This window comes from Vipera ursinii (assembly GCF_947247035.1).
Source record: "Vipera ursinii genome assembly, chromosome: 1".
NCBI lineage: Eukaryota > Metazoa > Chordata > Lepidosauria > Squamata > Viperidae > Vipera > Vipera ursinii.
Genome location: NC_139512.1, coordinates 59,160,721 through 59,179,548, shown reverse-complemented (window position 1 = coordinate 59,179,548; position 18,828 = coordinate 59,160,721).

Here is an 18,828-nt window from a genome sequence, read left to right as displayed (position 1 = left end):
TGATTTTATTGTCACTGATCACAGGTAGCAGCTGTATTCCCAGAATTTCTTCTAACAAAAAAATTTCTTCTAATTCTTTTGTTCAATCTGTCTTTTCTGTTTTCGTAAGTCTCTCATATTAGTTTTACAAGTGATTCCCTGATGCACTGTACTTTTTGCTTTCATTCATCAGGTAAAGGTTAGAATTAACAGCATTTAAATATTAGGGGTTGATGGGCGTATCTGGAATTTAGAGAGCACATATTGAGTATTCTCACCAAATGAATGTCTGAGTGAGTGTTCCTAGTTACAAGACACTAAAAGACAAACTGGTAAAGATATTCCATACTTGTCATTCTCTTAGTGTACTTTTGTTTTGTTTTCTCTGAGTAAGGGGAACATACTTGCAAACAAAGCAAGTATGAAGGCAGGACAAAAATCAATGGGTGGAAACTAATAAAGGAGAGAAGCAACCTAGAAAAAAGGAGAAATTTCCAGACAGTTGGAACAATTAATCAGTGGAATGACTAACCTCCAGAAGTTATGGATGCTCCAAAATTGGAGGTTTTCAAAAAGAGATTGGACAACCATTTCTTTGAAATGCTGTAGGGCAGGGGTCTTCAAACTTGGTCCTTTTATGACTTGTGGACTTCAACTCCCAGAATTCCTCAGCCAGTGTCCTGGCTGAGGAATTCTGGGAGTTGAAGTCCACAAGTCATAAAAGGACCAAGTTTGAACACCCCTGGTGTAAGGATTCCTGCCTGAGAAGTGGGTTGAACTAGAACTTCTCCAATGTCCCTTCCAACTCTGTCATTCTGTTATTCTATTGTTTAAAGCAATGCTATCCATTTTGATTTTCTGAAGATGGGCATGGGGACAAATTGGAACCTCAAATATTTTTTAGCATAAAAGTAATGTTGAAGCTTTAAGGTTTGAGGTACCTTTCCTTTCCATTTGTTTATTTCATTCCAATTTAAAAGTAGTTAAAATCAGATAAAGCAGAGAATTTTGTGGGCATGAAAATTTTCCTTGGTTAAGGAACCATCTTACAAATAAAGTTGTAAGAACAAAGCAAAACACATATTTGGTCACTATTATCACTGTGGGACTCACATAAAAGTAAATTTGTATGTATTTTATGTTTAGATCCAGTTCAGCCTTAAAGTTCTCCAGAGCTACAGTTTGGAAAGAAATGTGGGCATAGTCAGCAGCACATTAAAAGAAACAGGATATGTCAGGTTAGGAATATTTTCCACTATTGGATCTAATAACTACTATAAGGGCAAGAAATTCAGTTCTGCATGATTGCACTTAGAAAAGATTGAAGGTACAATTATTCAATCATCAAATTTTAGCAGGAGTGTAAGAACAGTTAAGACAAGGCTGAAGAAGTTTTGAGCAGAAAGATGTGATGAATTGAAAAGGAGGAAATTGTGTGGCAAGAAATTTAATTGTTAACTTTGAGTGAGGGAGTAGAGGACTAGGACTGATGGTAAAATGCTTCGAATTAATACATTGGAAATGTAAATGTAAGATTTAAATAGGAAAGCTTCCATTTGTCTTCATATATTTTAATGATTGAAAATTAGTCAAGACATTGCCACCATAGCTCAGGTTTTTTAACAGGTATTTTATTATTTTATTTTATTTTATTTATTTTATTTTATTTTATTATTTCAGTGTTTATCTTTCCTTAAATTCTGAGTGGAACCACCAAATTTTGACATCTATTTCTACATCATGATCAAGATAGAATCCTTAGAAATTGAATACTGAGCCTGGAAACACAGTGACAAAAATACTGAAATATAATTTCCGGGCTTTGAATAGAGAACAGAAGTGAAACAAGTCTTTAAGCCTAGTTTTCATTTGTGGAGGGAAGAACTTCACCATTTCACCATTTCAGAGGTACTGTCATCTTTAATCCACCATTACTAACTGTTCACTTGTTCAGTTCCTACCTCTTGCTGGGCAAAATTATTCTTTTTGCTAGCAAGTAGAGGGATGACAGAAAAGCATGCTGTTTTCAGTGCAGGATATAGCAACTTGATTCTCAGACTCTGTTCACAATGTGGTTCAAGAAGATAACCAGGTACTAGACAAGAAGTTTTACACTGGGCATTGTATGAAAGGAACAACACTTTCTGTACTGAAGGTGCTAGATAAACAATGCTGTTTGATAATTCAACATAAAAAAGTGCACACAACCAAGTAAGGTTGTTTAATTTCTCTGGAACTGATGGAAGAAAGAAGAAGGGATTCATCATCATCATTAAACACCTTATTTTTAATTAGTCTGCAAACTCCTAGGATAGGTATCAATGTCTCTTACCTTCAGAAATTTAATTTCAGTGATCCACACAGGAAAAGTAACAACTTCTATCCCAGAATCCTGTTATAGAGTGAATTATAAAAGTAATAAATTCAAAGAATCCTTGATTGCAATTTCTAGGATTCTGTAGAATAGAATAGAATAGAATAGAATAGAATAGAATAGAATAGAATAGAATAGAATAGAATAGAATAGAATAGAATAGAATAGAATAGAATAGAATAGAATAGAATAGAATAGAATAGAATAGCTGAGTTGGAAAGGACCTTAGAGGTCTTCTAGTCCAACCCTCTGCTCAGGCAGGAACCTATACCTTTTCAAACAATTGGTTGTCCAATCTCTTCTTAAAAAACTTCCAGTGTTGGAGCATCCACAACTTCTGGAGGTGAGTTATTCCATTGGTTAATTGTAACTGTCAGAAAATTTCTTCTTAGTTTTAGGTTGCTTCTCTCCTTGACTGGTTTCCATCCATTGCTTCTTGTCCTGCCCTCAGGTGCTTTGGAGAATAGCTTGACTCCCTCTACATTGTGGCAGTCCCTGAGATATTGTCACCCTTAGTCCTTCTTTTCATTAAAATAGACATACCCAGTTCCAGCAACTGTTCTTTATATTTTTTAGCCACCAGTACCCTGATCATCTTTGTTGCTCTTCTCTGCACTCTTTCTAGAGTCTCAACATCTTTTTTACATCATGGTGACCAAGACCTGATGCTATTAACTGATGTTATTAATTCATTTTATTCTGATTTTTTTTTTACTTTTTGTGACCTAAATTTGGATTCCTTAAATTTTTTGTTGAAGCCACTTTGTTTAATTTTACATTCATGTTTATTTTTGATTTTTTAAATATTTTGTTTCAAAATTGTTGGCTATGTTTATTGCACATAAGATATCAAAGGAGATGTCTTGTGCAATAAACATACCCGACAATTTTAAAACAAAATACTTTTGTCCATTACAGTCCACATTACATTTTTTTTCTTTTCTGAAGCTGAAGTCTTCCAATACTGCCATCTCATTTTCTGTTTAATAAGAAGTCAGCTGGATTTAAAATGTTCTAATTTTTCACTATATTAATTCAGTGCATAAATCTAGGTTAAAGGATGAGGAAAAATAAATATTTCCATTGCAAAATGCAGGTACACTTGCACATTTTCCTTTCATTATTAAAGAAAGTAGCTCAGGACTGATTTAGGGGCTAATTCTGACATACTTTTGAGCAATTATAGTATTATGCATGCAACAAAATTGAGCAGTTTTCCTTTTTTATTATTTTTGAAAAGCAACCTTTTTGAAATTCATAAAAGCGGTATTCCATCAGGGCAACATTTTGAAGTCACTGTGGGTAAAATATCAAATTATCAGCAGTTATGCAAATGCTAATTATTTGTCAAAGATAAATAGATAAATTTGCAGCATTAGTAGGATGACTTCAGAAACCAAAGAAGAATAGCATTGTGAGCACTAGAGGGCTATGCAAAGAGAAGAGGAAACTAAGCACATTTACACATGAAAGAATGGTAAGTATATGTCATTAGACATTCTGAATTATAGGCCCTGTTATATCATTGTTCAGATAAGCACTTGGACTTTGAAGGTGAGTGGCTGTTTTTGTTCCTGGTTTTCTGGTTACAGAATTGACAAATTTAGGGCTCAGGGAGAAGAATATTGTGCACTGATCCTTTCTTTTTCTTGAAAGGGACCAACATAATCACCCTTTGATTTTCAGTGGGCAAGACTACATTTCATCAGTCAAATGGAAAAAAAGAGTAAGGAGTCCATAACAGGCAGTGAAGGATTAGCAAAATAATGATCCATGTGGCTTAGATGTGTTTACCACATATCCTTTCAATCCCATTTCTTCCCCACTTAAAGATTGTCATAAAAATATACCTTTCAATATATGCATTTTTAAGAGCACATATCTTAAAACAACTACTCTTACACAAATTGTGAAGCTATTGTGGCTTATATCAATTGTCCCCAACATAACTGTCTCAAAGATTACTGAATATAATTTAATTTCATATAAATTAATTTCAGTTACATAGAAGAACTGTGATCCAACACATGGAAGCAATTAGTAAGTAACACCAGCTGCCTGCAATTAGTGCAGGTTCGCATCCCACCAGGCTCAAGGTTGACTCAGCCTTCCATCCTTCTGAGTTAGGTAAAATGAGGATCCAGATTGTTGGGGGCAATAAGCTGACTTTGTAATAATGCCGCTTGGGCGGGCGAAAGCCCTAATAAGCAGGCATATACATAGAATGAAGGCTATTGCTAAGCACATTGATTTGTGCTTTAAATTGTAAGCCTCCCTGAGTCTTCAGAGAAGGGCGGGATATAAATGGGATTTTAAAAAAATAGACTTTTTCAGCAATTCTGGCTCAATTGGCATATCTGGATTTTTAAAATCAACCCTCAATGTAGTTCCAAGAAATGGAAATTTAATTTGTTGGCTAATAGACCTGGTGGTCTACCACTTGTTATGTCTTATAATTGAATTAATACTTATTTAACTAAAGTTATGAATCAATACATATTTAACTGAAGTTCTGTTTATCATGCTAGAAATATCAGGAAGTGTTGGTCTTCATTTGTATGTACATCAGGGAGCCTTTCAGTCAGCTCAAAAACTTCCATATGTGCTGAAAATCCAAGAACCTGATCTTAGGACCTGAATAAGTTCATAATAACAGAAGATGTTATTCTAACAGTCTAGTCTCAAGCTGTGTACAACTTTAAAATTTAGTAGAAATACGTTACGATGGTGTTATGAGAGGTATTAAGTAACCGCTTGAAGCAACACAAACTTTGATTCTCACGAACTGGCTCCCACAAGTATTCTTTTTATTTATTTTTATTTTTATTTTTATTATTTTTATTTATTATTATTATTATTATTATTATTATTATTATTATTATTATTATTATTATTATTATTATTATTATTATTATTATTATTATTATTATTATTATTATTAGTGCAGTCCTACATAGAAAGATTCTATATCATATTAGTGCGGTCCTACATAGAAAGCATAGCAATAGTCTGGTATGAATACAACTACTATTAAACCAGATCCAGTAGCTTGATGAAATACATTAAGGTTTTAAAAGGCAGCACTGGTTTTATTTGATTTTTGGCTCTGACATGCCTTTGCAAATACACACACACATACACACAGACACAGACACAAAGACTTTGCATTGGTATGTTCAAAGTTTCAGGTACAGAATGTTCTAGAGAATACAGGAACATTCCCTTCCCTACTAAATCTGTTATGTATTGAGTTCATTGAGACATTGACCAGACCAATGTAATATAACTGCTCTTTATTGCTGAAAACACAGAAGTGGCTCTGACAACCACTTGACATCTATTTATACAGTGCCACCACTAGGCAGTGACCAATCATTTTAAAGAACAATTTCCCGCTTAAATTGCAGGCTAGCAGTTTGCTCCATGACAGTTGGAGACTCTTTTCAAACATACACAACAACTGATAATAACAACCATTAGTGAACTAACCCAATACATTACACCCCTTCCTCCTGGATAAGTCAAACACATTGCAATTATGAACATAATCACTCAAATATGTGGGTGGGTTTCATGTCCGTTCAGAGCGCTGCACTGTTGTTTGAGGTCCCTAATCTACAAGCCTCCTGGCTGGACCGGGTACACCAGGGTCCCTTGGCCTGATTGCTTTGGGTAAGACCAGTATCTCATTGATCATTCTGGCTGGGTAGACCGGTGCTGTCATGTCCATGATTGCCAGGTAGACCAGTGCCGCTGTCCTCGTTTGCAATACTGCCTGATGGATTCGGAACAGGGTTTGTTGGTGACCCCAGTTCTGTAGGCATAGTCTCAACAGTTTTGGGTGACTCAGGCATGGCCAGGTCACCAAGCAACTCGCTTAACTCTTCTCTGTCAGTGCTGGCTAGCCTGCCACAGCTACAATTGGTCTATGTGGCATTGAACCACATGTCCATTGTCCAGGGCCACTTCATAAGACAGTGGCCCTGACACCTTTGAAACTAAAGCTGCCACCCAAGGTGTCCCCCAGCCCGTAGTTTCTTGCCCCCACTTTCTCACCAAGCTACAAACTTCTTGGAGACTTGTGTTGCGATGTTTCTGCAGCAACCCTGTCAGGGTGGAGATGGTCCAGCTTGGTGGTCAGCCAATGTCCCCATCTCAATTCTGCTGGACTGCGGCCCATAGTGGTGCAAGGAGTTGTATGTTGGCATAGTAGAAAATCTACTAAGTGATGATACCAATCACCTGTCGTTAATCTCTTCAGTGCTTCTTTAGTCGTTCTGATCCTTTGTTCTGCTTGACCATCCAAAGCAGGATGAAAGGGGGCTGAGGTAGCAGGTCAGATCATGTTGGTGCTCAGGAAAGACTGGAACTCAGCTGCTGTGAATTGTGCCCCATTATCAGACACAATCACATCTGGCAAGCTGTGCGTGGCAAAGATTCTGTGCAGTTCCTGGATGGTCCTGGCAGTAGTCATAGATGGGACAGGTGCTACCTCTAGCCATTTAGAGTAGCTGTCCACAACAATGAGGAACACCTGTCCTTGGAAGGGTCCTACAAAATTTATGTGCATGCGAGACCAGGGAGCCTGCATGGTCTCCCAGCAATGTACTGGTGCTTGAGGCATTTCAGGTCAAGTCTCCTGGCAGACCTGGCAGCTTCTTACTTGACCCTCTATGTCTTTGTACAAATCATGCCACCACAAGTAACTCCTAGCAAGTGCCTTCATCCTAACTATGCATGGATGACCATTATGCAAAGATTCTATAACTCTTGCTCTTAATGTGGGTGGGAATATTACCCTTCTACCTCATAGCACGCAGCCTTTATGAGCTGACAGCTCATCTTTTCTGCTAGTGAAACTATGAAATTCTGGACCTGGTCTGCTAACAAGCCACCCCCTCAACACCCAGTTCAGAACACGACTGAATGTTCTGTCAGTGGCAATTTCAGCAGCCACATCTCCTGAATGAAGGGGAGTCTCAGGAAGCTCCTGGATTGCCAGATATGAGCTGCAGGTGCTGGGTCGAGATCTGTGTGAGGCAAAGGCAGTCAGCTGAGTGCATCAGCATCGCCCATTTCCTTCCCTGGCTAATGGACTAGCCTGTAAGAATAGGCAGCCATGAATATTGACCATCGCAGCATCTTAGGAGAAAGGATCTGTGGGGTATTCTTGTCTGCTATAAAGAGACCTAAGAGATGCTTATGATCCATGAAAACAGTGAAGGTGCACCCATATAGGAAATTGTGGATTTTTTAAATTCCAGCTACAATGGCTAAAGCCTCCTTATCTATGTGCATGTAGTTCCTCTCTGCAGGGGATAACATTCTGGAATAGTAAGTGATGGGTGCTTGGCACCCATCTGCCATTAGATGGCTTAAAACTGCTCCTATGCCATATGGTGAAGCATCACATGCTAAACTGACAGGCAATTTTTCATTGAAGTGATCTAGTACTGAGCTCGATGACAGCAGTGATTTGACTGCTTTAAAAGCTTTTTTGTGGGTATTTATCCACACCCACGGTGCCTTTTTATCCAGAAGCTGATGAAGTGGCTCTGCCAATGCTGCTTGTGTGGCAGAAATGAATGATAGAAATTAAGTAGCCCTAAAAATGCTTGCAGCTCCCCCTTTGACTTAGGTCTGGGAGCCTGTTGTATAGCTTTAAGCTTAGAGTCAGAGGGGTGGATTCCAGCAGAATCTATTTGGAATCCCAGGAACTCAGTAGAGTCCATACCAATTTGGCACTTGTCTCTTTTTAACTTCAACACTGCTTCGCAGATCCATTGAAGAACTGCTGTGAGATGTTCTGCTAAGACTGCTACGGATTCTCCAGCAATCAGAACGTCATCAAAGTAAGGGCACACTCCTGGAATATTCTTAAGTCCAGAGTACCTTAGGGAACACCTGCTGCCGGCGTCTACTTCCCTCCGCCCTGTCCGTTCCCACAGAGAGGGCCTCCTCAGGGTGCCACCTGTCAGAGAATGTCGACTGGTGGCCCCCAGGGGGAGATCCTTCTCTGTGGGCGCCCCGGAGCTATGGAACCAGTTACCGGTTGAGCTCCGGACGGCGCCCGATCTTCGCTCCTTTTGCCGCGATCTAAAAACATACTTGTTCGAGCAAGCCGGCCTGGCCTGAGGGGGGATTGGTGGGGTTTTTATTGTCATTTTATTGGGGTTTTTATTATGTATTAACTGTATTTTTAATAGGCATGTATTTAATTACTTTTTAACTTTTGTAATTCTGTGTTTTATTTTTGCCCTGTACACCGCCCTGAGTCCTTTGGGAGAAGGGCGGTATAGAAATATTAATAAATTAAAATTAAATTAAATTAAGTGTATATTCCATTACACTCTGTAACAGCCCTGGGGCAACACTTACCCCAAATTGTAGGAGATGAACCCGGAATGCCCCTCTATGTATAACTATTGTCTGTGCCTCTGCTGTAGCATCATCCACAGACTGATATGCCTGTGCAAGGTCCAGTTTAGCAAATACACAACCTCCCTGCAGTGATGCCAGGATATGGCTTACCACTGGAACTGGGTAAGCATAATAATAATAATAATAATAATAATAATAATAATAATAATAATAATAATAATAATAATAATAATGATGATGATGATGATGATGATGATGATGATGATGATGAAGAAGAAGAAGAAGAAGAAGAAGAAGAAGAAGAAGAAGAAGAAGAAGAAGAAGAAGAAGAAGAAGAAGAAGAAGAAGAAGAAGAAGTTGGAAGGGACGTTGGAGGTCATCTAGTCCAACCCCCTGCTCAGGCAGGAAACCCTATACCATTTCAGGCAAATGGCTGTCCAGTCTCTTCTTAAAAACCTCCAGTGTTGGAGCATTCACCACCTCTAAAGGCAGGTTGTTCCACTGGTTAATTGTTCTAACTGTCAGGAAGTTTCTCCTTAGTTCTAGGTTGCTTCTCTCCTTGACTAGTTTCCATCCATTGCTTCTTGTCCTGCTTTCAGGTGCTTTGGAGAATAGCTTGACTCCCTCTTCTTTGTGGCAGCCCCTGAGATATTGGAACACTGCTATCATGTCACCCCTCACCCTTCTCTTCATTAAACTACACATACCCAATTCCAGCAACCGTTCCCTAATGTTTTTGTAAAGCTTTGTTAATTGTGCATTTGTAATCAGCACAAATACGAATGTCCCCATTGGGCTTCACTGGGGTTACTATGGGAGTTTTCCACTTGCTTCTATCTACAGGTTGAAGCACTCCCTGCTGTACTAACCTGTCTAGCTCTGCATCTATTTTAGGCTTAAGTGCAAAAGGCACTCTGCAAAGTTTGATCCTGATAGGTGTTACTGTTGGATTGAGGTTAAGCAAGATTAGTGCTCACTTGTATTGACCTAACTGAGGGCTGAACACATCAGCAAATTCCTGACACACAGCTGCTAGGTCAGCTGTTTGTGTGTAGTTTATGCCAGTTACTCTGATGCCCAGGACATCAAAACAGTCCAGCCCCCAAAAACTGGTGTGCTGGCCTTCAACGACTACGAAGTTTAGGAGACCCTCAAACTCTTTGAAGCTGACTTTTACTGTGGTTTTACCTTTCACTGCTATGTGGCAGTTTTGAATGTCTGTCAGAACAAGACTTGACAGTTTGAGTTGGACTCATTTCCTGCCTTGTCTGCAGATGTAGTTAAATGTTTTGTGAGAGATTATGGACAGGGCTGACCCGGTGTCTAGATCCATAGAACAAGGGACCCCTTGTAGCCTGACGTTAAGTCTCAGCTTCTCTTTGATAGGGTATTGGGCTCATGTCCTTAGTATGTTTCTCCTTCCAGAGCAGTAACCAACCCTGTTCTGTCCCAAGGCCCATTTACTTCTCCACGGGATGTCTTCAGGCAGAACTTCTCTCTGGCGACCTTTACAGACTCTGGCGATGTGCCCTTGCTTGCCACAATCACGACACACTGCGGTGCAGAATCTGCACTCAGACCTCTTGTGCTGTTCTCCACAACTGGCACAGCTAAGGAATAGAATTGCCTTGTCAATGGGACATTGCCATCTGATGGGTTGGTTCTGTACTCGGTTTATCTCACCACCCTCGTCTGGGTCTTCCAGTCTTTCTGTAGTTTTGTGGTGCATACCTGTTTGGCTGAGGGGAGTCTTCTGAGGTCATAGAGCCTTCATTGCTCCACCGGCGGCCTCGTCTGCCATGACCTCTTTTAATGCATCCTAGAACTTTAGTGTTTCTTTTGCAAAAAGCCTCTGCTGCAAATCTCGGTTCCTCAGGCCACACACGAGTCTGTCTCTGAGTCGATCCTCTAAGTCAGGAAACTCACATAGTCTTGATGCTTGTCTTAGTGTGGCTATGAATTCAGCTGCTGACTCCCCTGCCTGTTGCTTTCTTTGCTTAAATGCATACTGCCAAGCAATAATGGACAGCTTGGGTTCAAAATGTTCTTTTAGCCTCCTTTTCAGATCAGCGTATGTGACTGATTCTAAGCTGACTGGGGCTATCAGGTTTTCCGCGATATCAAAGGTCGCTTGCCCACTCACACAGAGCAAGGTGGCTGCCTTCAGTCCATCATCCCTCAACTGGTTGGCCCACAAGTAGTTCTCCACCCTGGAGACATAAAAGCTCCATTGTTCAGGGTGCAAGACATCGAACTTGTTCAGCTTACCCACTTTGGCCATAGCTGATGTTCACAAGGTCTTGGTTAATGCCTTCTGCTGCTAGGAGCTGCTAGGTGAATCCTGGGGACGGATCCCACAGGAAGACTGTGCCTCCAGTGTGGCTTACTGGCAGGCAGGGTGGGGATGTGGTCCCTACCAAGGCTCTGGTGCCTGGTCTCACACCCTAGTGACTTGTAGCTAAGTGCTTCAGCTCTCTCTCCTTAGCAGCATCCCACCTTCATCGCCACTGTTATTAAAAACAATTTCCCACTTAAATTGCAGGCTAGCAGTTTGCTCCACGACAGTTGGAGACTCTTCAAACATACACAACAACTGATTATAGCAAACATTAGTGAACTAGCCCAATACATTACAAATTCCATGCCATTCTGGGAACAACATGGCAATTTCTGCAAGTAAAGCAGTTCAAGGGGTCCTGCAAATGTTATTCTGAATGAAACAAGTCAGTTTGGGGATTTTCCTGTTTATTCCAGAAAACACAGAACCACCTTCAAAATGGCATGAAATAGAAGAGGTTAGGGGTGGCCCTGAGGAAGAGCATAATGTCCCACAATGTTGTGGACTTTCCACTTATGAATTGGAAATTGCATTTTTTGACCATGCAGGGTTTGTTAATATTTAGGAATGGGAGGGGGGAGGGGTGTTTTTGTTGAATATGGTGGTGCCAGGAGTTCAATCCTGATCAGCTCAAGGTTGACTCAGTCTTCCATCCTTCCATGGTCAGTAAAATGAGGACCCAGATTGTTGGAGGCAATATACTGTCTCTGTAAATGGCTCAGACAGGGATGTAAAGCACTGTGAAGTGATATATAAGTCTAAGTGTTATTGCTATTATGTTGTGGTGGTGGTGGTGGTGGTCTTTCCTTGGCTTTTTTTCCCGTCCCCAAAGTATTTGGAGTGGCATTGGGAGACATTGATTCAGGTTATAAAATACCCTGTTTTAAAATGAGTGAGGACAAGGCAAACAACAATATCCTTTTTCTCCGTAGAAAAGATTTTTATGACATTATGTAGATAGGAAGAAAGTCAAAAGGAAGGAGGGGAGGCAGAGGGAAAAAAAAGAAGCTCCACTTTTTAATTTAAGGCTGCTTATTTATTTAATCAATCAATCATTCATTTATGAACAAAAGGTCAAGAGGCATTACAGACAGCAAACGTATTTGCTGATCTAATGATGACAAAAGGAAATGGAAGGAAAGATCATAAATGGGATAGTAACATGCAATGGTGGAAAGAGCAAAAGGGAATTAATGATGAATGGACATCCAGTTAAGCCATTTAATAAAGCCATTCTTCATTACTGAAATCTCTGATGATTCCCATCATAGATCATTTTAAAATATGTGTTTCACTAAGCTAATGTACGGCAGATCCCAAAATTTTCATTTAGCATTGAAACACCAGGTTTTTCTACATTGTAAGTATGGGTGGATATGTCAGAAAAAAATATGTGCCCGAATTTGGCTAGATGTGTGAAATACTCTTCAAAGATGCTATTTTCTTGACAGTAGTAAGATAAATATCTGAACATTTTCCAAGTGGTGTGTGTAATGTATTGGGTTTTGTCTTACTAAAGAGTATCACGTGGGGTTAATTGCTGTAAAGTTGTTTAAGCAGGGAAGCTGGCTAACGGCTCCCAGTTCTTCAGACAACCCGTCTCCAGCACCGCCATTGGCTGTTTCTAGGGTGGCAGTAGGTTGCTTTAAACCTATTGGCTGCCACCTAGACTCCAGGGTATAAATAGCTGCATTCACAGCCCTGTTTCTTCAGTTTCTGTAAGCACATAAAGAATGATTCTTGCTGAACTCACTCGCCTTGTCTCGTCAATCAAGCAACAAACCCAGTATATAACACTGGTGACTAGAATGGGATCCTGCTTCTCCAACAGAGCTTAGAGTCACTAGGGGAGAGGCCAAACACACCTGATGGGAAAAGCAATCCCCCCCCTACGGTCAGCCCAGCAGAGCCACGCTAACGACCACGTGCCCCAGAGAACCAGTCCCTGGGCATATGGAGGAGCAGGGTAAGAAGACAATTAGCCCCAGACATGAAGACCAGCAGAAATGGCAAAGGTTGGAAAGCTGGAAAAATTTGATATAGCTCACCTGGAAAGATGGTCTTCATATCTATCCATGGTCGAGAACTATCTCCACGTGAATCAAGTCGCCGAGGACGGCCTGACGGCTTCTATGCTCCTGTGTGTGTGCAGCCCAGCCACGTTCGACATCATGGAGAACTTGTTCATGCCAACACCATTGGAGTCCGTAACATTTGCGGACTTGAAGAAACGGGTCAGTGACAATTTCCAGCCCAAGCTGTCAGTAATCACTTGGCACCACGCATTCGAACAGAGGATTCAGCAACAAGGTGAAACAGTGTGTAAATTCATCACGGCATTGAGGCAGGCCGCACACCTGTGCCAGTTCTCTGATGTAGAAGAGAGGCTCTGGGACCGGCTCATCTGTGGCCTCCAGACTTGAGAGTTACAGCAAAAACTCTTCGCCAAAGAGACACTGTTGTTCCCAAATGCGCTGAAGGAGATCATGGCAGATGAAGCCACTGGCAGGGCCGTACAAGCCATGCAGCCTGCCAAAACAGCACAGCATGAGGAAGCCGTCCACCATGAGGACACCAAACACGCAGAAGACCCTGAAGACAACATGGAAGTTGACAAGCTACAAAGGCACAATGACCAGCAGTGTCACAGCGACAAGCAACAAGGCCCAACTTACAAGACAGATCCCTTCCTTAGGTGCCCAGGGTGTGGTAGCTGCCACCAACACATGGACTGTAGGTTCTGGACAGCCTTGTGCCAGGCCTGCAGGAAGATGGCCCACATCGTGTCCATGTGCAGAGGTCACCAGAGGGACTGGCAATCGAATCACCAGTCGGACATTTTGATTAGGAGAGGTACTGGGGCCCCTGGACAGTATAGTGTAGAGTTTTGCTCCAGATGCAGAAGCATTTGCCGCATGGCTCACCGCCCTATTAAGCCTAAGTTTAGACTTCAGGTGGAGCTGCAAGGGGTTCCTTTCAAGATGGAGCTGGACACAGGTTCAGCCGTTTCCATTATATCACTTAAGACATCTAATTTTGTCTGCAATCACAGCAAGAGATGGGCCAAGCTAAGGCTATCTGACATTATACTGACCAACTTCCAGAATGCCAGAGTTGCAGTCAAAGGTGAGGCCACATTGGCCATAAAATTTAAGTGGTTTTCTGGGCTCGATTAGTTTGATGCACTAGGCATCCAAGTAACCAGAATCAACCGGATGCAAGTTGCGAGTCTAGCGACAGTATGCGAGGAATTTGCAGATGTGTTTGACTCAGGTCTGGGGACATACACGGGCCCACCAATAACATTTAAACTAGATCCTACTGTAGTACCGTTCAGGATTAAACCTCGTAGAGTGCCATTTGCTCTTAAACACAAGATAGACGCTGAGTTAGATAAACTCGTAGAACAGGGGGACTGCAGCCCGTAGATGGGAGTGAATGGGAAACCCCAATCGTAATGCCACTAAAAGCCAATGGGTAGCTCAGAATCTGTGCTGATTACAAATGCACAATTAATCATGCACTCAAACAGCATGCGTACCCTCTACCAGTAGTAAGCCACATTCTGGTGTCCTTGCAAGGTGGTAAAATTTTTGCAAAATTAGATTTGGCTCAGGCCTACCAACAACTTCCTGTGGATGAGGCCACAGCCATGGCACAGAGAATTGTAACCCACAGGGGGGTGTTTAAAGTAAAACCCCTGCAATTTGGGGTCAGCCTAGCCCTTGGTATTTTTCAAGGCATTATGGAGCGAACGCTCAAGGGCATTTTGGGGGTTTGCCCCTATTTCAATGATGTGCTCATCGTTGGTGAGTCCACTGAAGTGCTGGCAAGAAGGCTCAGAGACATCCTTCAGAGGCTGTGTGAAGCAGGCCACAAGCTTAAAAAGAATAAGTGTAGTATTGGAGTCCCTTCAACTGAGTTCTTGGGATTCCGTATTGATGCTGATGGCATCCACCTTGATGAGTCAAAAGTGAAAGCCATTCAGATGAAGGGAGAGCTTCAGGCCTTCCTAGGCCTCCTAAATTTTTACCATGCATTCCTTCCTAACAAGGCCACAGTGGCAGAGCCGTTACACCAGCTCTTGGACAAAAATACTGCATGGAAGTGGACTAGTGTTCACAAAAGCAGCTTTCAGGAATTGAAGGCTCTACTGTCCGTCAGTTCCACAATCACTCACTTCAAGGAATCGATGCCGGTAAGCCTTGCTTGTAACGCATCCCCATATGGGGTTTGGGCTGTCCTAAGTCACTTGGAGAGCAATGGATCTCAAGTCCCGATTGCTTTTTATTCCAGGACACTGTCCTCCACAGAGCGTAATTATGCACAAATTGATAAGGAGACATTGGCCATAGTAGCTGGAGTAAAAAAATTCCACGACTACTTGTATGGAAGGGACTTCATGGTCTTCACAGAACATAAACCACCATTGGGCTTATTCATTACAGACAGACAGACACTCCCCCCACATCTTATCCACTAGAATGTTAAGAGGGTCCATTTTTTATCAGCTTACAGTTTTAAGCTAATTCACAAACCCAGCAATGATATGGGCCAGGCAGATGGCCTGAGCAGGCTTCTATTGCCTCAAATCAAGCCAGATGCGGCCCCAGCAGCCCACGTTTGGTCCATTCAGGACTTGCCAGAGTTTCCCCTCCACACAGGTGACATAGCCACAGAAACAGCGGCAGACAAGATTCTAAGCAGAGTGCTATCTTGGGTCCACATAGGGCTCAGTTCCAGAGCTACTTCACAAGGAGACATGAGCTCTCATCTCATAAGGGTTGTATTCTTTGTGGGAACAGGGTCATTGTTCCCACCTCATTAAGGGACAGGGTATTGCAATTGCTTCATGGCCATCCGGATAGTGTTCGCATGAAAACTTTGGCACAAAACTATTTATGGTGGCCAGGATTAGATAAAGCCATTGAAGCTGAAGTACACGGGTGTTACAGGTGTCAGCAGTCTAGGCCTGAAATGCCACCCGCTTCTGTCCATAGATAGGAGGAGACACCCCCCCCCCCGGTTGAGGATTCATATAGACTTCGCTGGGCCCTTTCAGGGACAGCTATTTCTTATAGTGGTTGACAGCCACTCTAAATGGTTGGAAGATATACCAATCACAAATATGACTACTGCTGGGACCATCCAGGTGTTTAGGAAACTCTTGCAATGCACGGGCTACCGGACATCATAGTGTCCGATAATGGGGCCCAATTCACTGCAGCAGAATTTCAGGATTTCCTGAGGGCAAACTTCATTAAGCATGCGACATCGGCTCCATTTCACCCATCTAGTAATGGGCAAGCTGAACTAATGTTGTGCATCATGAAAAAATCACTGAAGCACATAGTGACTGGGGACTGGCACCATAGACTGGCCAACATTTTCCTCTGCCAACATTCCACAACGTGCACGGCAATGGGCAAAAGCCAAGCAGAGCTGCGCTGGGAGAGGTGACTAATCACGAAACTGGACAGGTTGCACCCAGACTGGGTGGCAGCTGAGGCCTCTCACCCTAGACCCCTGAAGGGGTTGCAAGTGGGTCATGGGGCGTGAGCCCAGACATATGGGCATGGGAACTTGTGGGTGCCTGGGAAAATGACCAAAACTTCGGGCCCTCTCTCATATGAAGTGGGCCTAGAGGGCAGGTGAGTTGTTCGTCGCCCTATTGATCATCTTAGGAAGCATTTTCCAGAATGGCCACAAAGTGAGGACTTCATCCCAGGTCCCATCCACGGACCTCAAACTAGCAGCCAGGCCAAACAATCCACATGCTCTGAGGTCCCAAGCAGTCAGAGCAACAGGGAGATGGTTGTAGATGGGCAAAGCCTCGGAGTGTAACATGGGGCCCCTGACGGAGAAAGTCAACCAGAATACTACAGTCGCTGCTAACTCTGCAGAAGGATTAGACTCTGGGATGGGCCAACCTGGAATGGCCAACCAGAGAATTCTGAGTCAGCCAGACTCACTTGAGGTCATGGACCCTGGTCTACCCAGCTCAGCGGGCAAGCTGGTGGACTGGGTACTGCCCGGCTCTCCCAGGCATTCCATGAGGGTTCACAAGCCTCCTGCATATTTACAGGATTTTATTCCAAAATAACTGAGCTATAATGTTGCATGTGTCATTGAATTGTTACTAGCCAAGAGAGCCTCTGTATTAGCAAGATACTGAAAGACATGTACTTTTTGCATACTACTGTTGTATCTCTGTAAACCTTGTAATTGCTGTAATCATTCCTTTTGTTATTATAATGTGTGTACATTCTAGGGGGGAGGGGTATAATGTATTGGGTTTTGTCTTACTAAAGAGTATCACGTGGGGTTAATTACTGGAAGGTTGTTTAAGCAAGGAAGCTGCCAATGGCTCCCAGTTCCTCAGACAAGCTGTCTCCAGCGCTGCCATTGGCTGTTTCTAGGGCGGCAATAGGTTGCTTTAAACCTATTGGCCGCCACCTAGATGCCAGGGTATAAATAGCTGCATTCACAACCCTGTTTCTTAGTTCAGTTCCTGTAAGCACATAAAGAATTATTCTTGCTGAACTCACTCGCCTCATCTTGTCAATCAAGCAATGAACCTTGTATATAACGGCGTGCTCCTCTTCTTCCTCTGGATTTGGGCACAATTTTGAGCAGTGTTTGAAGCCTGCAGAGTCAAACTTTGAAGGGTTTACATAAACACAACCTCCTTCTGTGAACTGAACTAATTAAACACTAAATCAGCCATTATTACAGATGGTCAGTTTCTCTCTCTCTCTTCCCTTCTCTCTTTTTATAATATTTTTGCTTCTATCTTTGGAAGCTCATTTTCCTCAAATATATTCATTATTCATTGGCTTTCATTTAATAATTCAGGAAGAGAATTTAAATATAATTAATTTAAGCGATATAAAGAAGGTACTATTATGAAGCAAGGTCATAATTGATTTATTTCCAAATATAATTTAAAATTTTCTAACAGAATGTGACTTCATGTTTGACTCAGGTACAAATAATAATAATAAAAACATATCATGCCCTTTTATTTGTATTTTTTGAATATTATTTAAATGTTTTATAGTGGTTACATGATTCTAAAAATAGAACGGTTCTGATTAATGGGTACAAAGTTATTTTAAGTGAAACCTAATTGGAAATAAAAACTAAACACTACAGTTTTACCCACATTTATATGAAAATGAATCTCACTAAATATAATGACACATATTTATGATTTTTGTATAGCATTACACTTTTATTTTTGTTTGTTTATATCAACCACATTTAATTGTATTCAGTAGCACTTATTCCCAGGTGAGAGTGAGGTTAGCATCTTAGTCATTAATTCTTTGAACCACTAAAAAGAGCAAGGTGCATGAAGGAACATTTTCCCATTGCTTACAGAGTAAAATATAGGGGAGGGGAAAATTATTTTGGAGTTGATTACTTTGAGTACAAGATCAACAATTTAGCCCTGCAAAATACTTTCTCTGGCAGAGTGTTGCTTGTAGTTAATATTTCTGAGTGAAACTAATAAGACTTAAAAGTGGCTCCCTACTGTAGAATGTGCCTAATTCCCTACTTTAGCCAATTTGCCTTCAAATATTTATTTTCTTGTACCACTAAATAGTGCCCTGGCATGCTCCCTACCACCCCAGAGAAAAAAGGGACAGGTCAGTCCTCAAAATAAATATTGTGCTAGGGCCTAAAATTTTCATATTTCTTCCTTAAAATATTAAGATTGAATAGGAAAGCCACTGGGCACTGAAGAATATGT